The following is a 6000-nucleotide window of genomic DNA, read 5'->3' on the forward strand; positions in this document are numbered from 1 at the left end:
CAGGCCACACACTGGGGCCCTCCAGACCAAGAAGACAAATGGAGAAAGAAGACGGTTGGGGGATCACTGCTGCCCCGCCCACCTGTGGAACTGTTCCGGAATATCAAAAACCCGTTGAAAGCCCAGAGTGGCAGTGAGGGCAGAGAGCAACAGAATAGAAGAGAAATCAGCGGGTCTCCGTCTCTCGACTAGTTCATGTCGGCTGCAGAGCCAAAGCTTCATCCTAGTTTGTTAATGAATGTTGAAATCACTTAAGACTTTTGGGCCTCTGTGGCTCTATATTAAAAATGAGGAGGTTGATATGATACATAATCATGAGGCTAACTGACATCTATTGAGCACCTACTACATGCCGGGCACGTAGTTAAATATTTTAAATATTAACGTGAGTTAAATATTTTAGTTGTCACAAAAGCCATAATCTCTCCTTTTAAGATACAAGAAAATCAAAGCACAGAGGGGTTGAGTAACTTACTCATTTGGTAGGAAGCAGAACGTGGATTCGAAACTCCCAAGTCCCTGTGTCTCCCCATCATGCTTTCACCGACTTCTCGTGTGTACTCTTGTTCTTGTTGTGTTGTTTCATCAAGAGGAAGATGCGTACTCTCTCATTCCAATGCTGTGTATCTGACATAGGTCAGTCCTCTGTGCACCCACCCATACTTGACCTCCAAGCATCACTGAAAAGCCTGTATTTATAGTTCAGGTAGGAGAAGCCAGGAATTTTATACCTACCTGTGGCTAAAGCATGAAGTGGAGAGGGACAGTATGTCGGATGAAGAATCACCAACCAGAACATGTTAGCAAGCCTCATCAGGAGCAAATGGAACAAGATTCAAGGACGAGGAACACACAGCCATGTGCTGCAGAACCAGCTCTCTGAAAGGGAAAAGTCCTGGTACGTCCTTTCGTGACCCACGTCCTGAGTGGAGGGCTGAGGTGTACAGGGGGGCCACGGTCACATGGGCGGAAACACAGGACTCGGATTCAGATGACTGGGAATCGGTCTTCCTGGTTGCACAGATAAGCCAAATGGTCAGATAAGCCTGTTTTCCTCACGGAACCTGCATCTGCTTCTGGAAAATGGGAATGTGCCAAGCCCCACATAGGTCTGTCCTAAGAAGTGAATGGGATGCAGAAAGAATGAATACGGACCATTTACATCGATGTGGTTGGAACTGGAGGGGATTATGCTATAAGTGAAATAAGTCAGTCGGAGAAAGCCAATTACCATATGGTTTCACTCATACGTGGGACATAAGCAATAGCACAGAGGATCATAGGGGAAGGGAGGGAAAACTGAATGGGAAGAAATCAGAGAGGGAAACAAACCATGAGGGACTCTGGACTCCGGGAAACAAACAGGGTTTCAGAGGGGAGGAGGATGTGGGATGGGATAACTGGGGGTTGGGCATTAAGGAGGGCACGTGTTGTGATGAGCACTGAGTTTTATATGCAACTAATGAATCATTGAACACCACATCAAAAACTGAGGTACTGGAGCGCCTGGGTGGCTCAGTGGGTTAAAGCCTCTGCCTTCAGCTCAGGTTATGATCCCGGGGTCCTGGGATCGAGCCCCGCATTGGGCTCTCTACTCAGCGGGGAACCTGCTTCCCCCTCTCTCTCTGCCTGCCTCTCTGCCTACTTATGATCTCTCTCTGTCAAATAAATAAACAAATAAAATCTTAAAAAAAAAAAACAAACAAACTGAGGTGCTATATGTTGGCTAACTTAAATTAAAAAAAAAAAAAAAGAATTGAATGGGATGACACAGGAAAACACTTGGCAAACTGAAGACCTGCTCTTCGGAGAGGGTGTGCGGACCAACAGCATCAGCATCACGTAGGAGTTCGTGGAAAGCCAAGTTCTCCGGCCCCACCCCAGACCTCCTGAATCTGAACCTGCAGTGCAGTGGGGGCCAGATCCCGAGGGCAGTGGTAGGCACGTGAAGGTCAGAGAAGTCCTGCTTTAGGGCACTAAACAGATGCAGACTGGAGTTTGAGCTTTGTTTTCCTTCCATATCCCGCCAGGGACAGAGCACACGGCCAAATGCACAGGACTGGGCCTTCTTAAAGTTTCTCCCTCTCCTTCCCTGGTGCTGCTGAACTGAGCAGGGCTGACGGGGCGGGTTATTGCCAGTGAGCAGTTAGTTCTCTCTGCTTGGGAACAGACCACTGGAGAGAGGCTCTGCCTTATATAATCCTGGGCTATTTTTGAGGTGGGAGAATGGATAAAATGCAAACCCACATACACAAAACTGTCTCAGTCCTGGGAAAGTTTGTTAAATATGAGACTGAATGTAAGTAGCAGCCAAAGTGGGGTTGAAGTTGATCTTGATCCCTCCTGTTCCGAGTCCTTGAGAGTAACAGCTAAAGGAAGCAACTCAGAGTGGGCGGCCACCTTTGAATGAATTTGTCTTTTTTAGATCCCTGTTGGGTGTGAGAGACACATTATAGGTACTTCACAAATCCTGTTAAACTGGGTTGAATACTCTATCAGCTTCCTGTTAAAGGCTCATAAATACAGTTTCGAACCTGCTCAGACCCCGCGGGTTAGACATACAGAATATAAAGACCCTTTGATGTGTGGCTAGTGTGGGAGTTCAGGACATGTTACCCCAAATATGGAATCGTGAATATTTTATTTTTTCCTTTTCTATTTTTCTTGAGGTATAATTTTTTTAATTTAAAAGATTTTATTTATTAGAGAGAGCACTAGTGGGGGTGGGGAGGCAGAGGGAGAAGCAGACTCCCCGCTGAGAGGGGAACCCAAAATGGGACTTGATCCCAGGACCCCAAGATCATGACCTCAGCTGAAGGCTGACACTTAACCAACTGAGCCACCCAAGGCGCCCCTTACTGAGGTATAATTGACATAAGTTATATTAGTAGCGGGTGTACAACATAATGACACAATGTTCATATATATTGAGCTATGCTCATCACAATAAACCTAGTAAACATCTGTCACCATATATAGTTATAGAATTTTTTTTCTTGCTATGAGATCTTTTAAGATCTACTGTCTTAGCCACTTCTAAATATGCAACATGGTATAATTAATCCAGTCACCATGTGGTATGTTACATCTCTATGACTTATTTATTTCATACCTGGAAGTTTGTATCTTTTGACTCCACCCATTTCACCCAACCTCCCCACCCCGCCCCCGACTCTTGCAACCTCCATCTCCATGCTTTAGAAGAAACAGACACCTTTCCTCGTCTCGAAAGAGTGGCCACCCTAGGGGATAGGCCTTATCACTCAAACTTGCCCTAGCTATTAGCAGTCTATAAACCTTTTGTGATTGTCCAAGCCGCCAATTTTATTTTATTTTATTTTATTTTTAAAGATTTTATTTGTCAGAGAGAGAGAGAGAGAGCACAAGCAGTGGGCGTGGTAGGCAGAGGGAAAAGCAGGCTCCCCGCTGAGCAGGGAGCCCCATGCTGGGTTCCATCCCAGGACCCTGGGATCGTGACCCGAGCTGAAAGCAGACGCTTAACCGACCGAGCCACCCAGGTGTCCCAACCAATTTTATTTCTTTATTTATTTTATTTAATTTTTTAAGATGTTATTTATTTATTTGACAGAGAGATCACAAGTAGGCAGAGAGGCAGGCAGAAGGAAAGGAGGAAGCAGGCTCCCCGCTGAGCAGAGAGCCCGATGTGGGGCTCCATCCCAGAACCCTGGGATCATGACCTGAGCCGAAGGCAGAGACTTTAACCCACCGAGCCACCCAGGCGCCCCCCAATTTTATTTTTAATAACTCCTGGGAGTGGAGGCTGTGCCAGGGCCAGTCAGTGTGACAAGGGAGAGAATCTCAACCAGCACCTTAGATTCAGGCTGATTGGAAGTCAGACCCTTTGGGCTCTTAAAGAATGCAAATATACACCTTCTGCAAGCGTCACCCTTGCTGGCCCTCAGAACCGGGCGATCTGGAGGTGTCCGGTGTCCCCTCGGCAGCAGTCACAGAAACCCGGGCTCCAGACGTGCAGAAGCGCGTTTCTGACATCTCCATGGGCCATAGCCCCACGGAGGGAGAGCACAGAGATGACGTCCCTCTGCCTACCTTCCCCGAGAGCAGCTCTGGAGCCTCGGAACATGTGCCGAACCTGAAACCTCCTCCGAAAACTAAAGCTCCGGGACCGCCAAGTCGGTCTCTCCCAGAAAGGCTCAGTTCATTCATCAGCAAATAGGCCTCTTTGCAAAATGATGGAGCACCTTGGTCGGCAGTGTCTTGCTGTGCCTCGGGGGCACGAGCTGATGGCAAACTCTTTCTCTGTTGGCTACTGTCCGGTGCTGCCTGCAAGTATAAGCCAACTGGCCACCAGAGCTAGCAACACGGAGATAGGGGTCCCCTGGCATCAAGCCACCAAAATCAGGGCACCAGAGAAGGGTGGAAGCTCTTTTCTGCAACATACAGGGGGAGCTGGGGCAAGGCAGAGGGACATCGCAAAGATTCTGCTCACCAGCCTCTGTTCCCCAAGAGCCTCTTTAATGCCTGTAAGTGTGCCAAACCAGAATCCTGCTCTTCAGGCCAAAGCTCCCAGAAAAGCAAGTATGCCTCCTTCTCAGACAGACTGGGGTGTGTTTTAGCCCGCTGTCTGCCTAGTGCACTAGGTGTGGGAGTCTGCCGAAAACTGTCTCTCCAATTGTTACAGTCCTTCGGGACCCAGGGACACAAGGTCCCACCCCCACTTCCACCTCCAGATCCAGGCAATCAAAGGACGTCTCCTAAGTGGCAGCCACAAAACCAGGTCACCAGACATAAAAACCAAGTCACCAGACCTGTGTAGAAGCTCCCCTCTGTGAGACACTGGCACTTGAGTGTGGCAGGGGAGAGCATAAAGATGGCACCACCTACCAGTGGGAGTGAGGCAGAGAGGAAGTACAAAGATAGCAATCACTGAAAAAAAAAAAGGTTTTAAAAAAAGGGGAAAAAAAAAGGAAAATGTAAAGGGTGAAAATTTTTTTTAAATTTTATTTTTTATAAACATATTATTTTTTTCCCCAGGGGTACAGGTCTGTGAATCGCCAGGTTTACACACTTCACAGCACTCACCATAGCACATACCCTCCCCAATGTCCATAACCCCACCCCCCTCTCCCAACCCCCCTCCCCCCAGCAACCCTCAGTTTGTTTTGTGAGGTTAAGAGTCACTTATGGTTTATCTCCCTCCCAATCCCATCTTGCTTCATTTACTCTTCTCCTACCCCCTTAACCCCCCATGTTGCATCTCCTCTCCCTCATATCAGGGAGATCATATGATAGTTGTCTTTCTCCGACTGACTTATTTCGCTAAGCATGATACCCTCTAGTTCCATCCACGTCGTCGCAAATGGCAAGATTTCATTTCTTTTGATGGCTGCATAGTATTCCATTGTGTATATATACCACATCTTCTTTATCCATTCGTCTGTTGATGGACATCTAGGTTCTTTCCATAGTTTGGCTATTGTAGACATTGCTGCTAAAGGGTGAAATTTTAAAGATAGTGATTGCCAGTGCTAGCAAGGAAGAGGGAGAGAGCAAGGAAGATGGACCCCACTGGGAGGAGTATTGCAATGGCACCCAAGGGAAAGGTAAAAAGGATGGCACCTGTTGGCTTTATCCAGGTGGAGGGAAAACAGGAAGATGGCATCCAGTAGTTTCTCTCCCTGGAAGGTATCCCTGCAGGCCCCTGCCTCCTTAGCCCAATGCTTCAAAATTAGGAAATGAACTTCTTATAAAGTTTGGGAACTTTTCAGAGGGCTGTTTTGCACTGGCCCTGGATCGGGTAAGTCGACACACAGTCCCTTTAAGAGACTCAGTCTGCCAGAGCCCCCGGGTCTGGTGGATAGGTGCCCTGATGGTCTTCAAAGCCAGATACCTTGGGGGCTCGTCTCTCAGGTGCTGGTGCAAATGTGGCGTATGAACCCTTTGCTCCTTGGGGAGAAGCCCAGGTTTCGAGTTCCCATCCAATTGCGGGTTGCCGTCTTGAACCAGAATCCCTTACCGATG

Source organism: Lontra canadensis, unplaced genomic scaffold (genome assembly GCF_010015895.1).
Source record: "Lontra canadensis isolate GAN:19392208 unplaced genomic scaffold, GSC_riverotter_1.0 scaffold9, whole genome shotgun sequence".
Taxonomy (NCBI): domain Eukaryota; kingdom Metazoa; phylum Chordata; class Mammalia; order Carnivora; family Mustelidae; genus Lontra; species Lontra canadensis.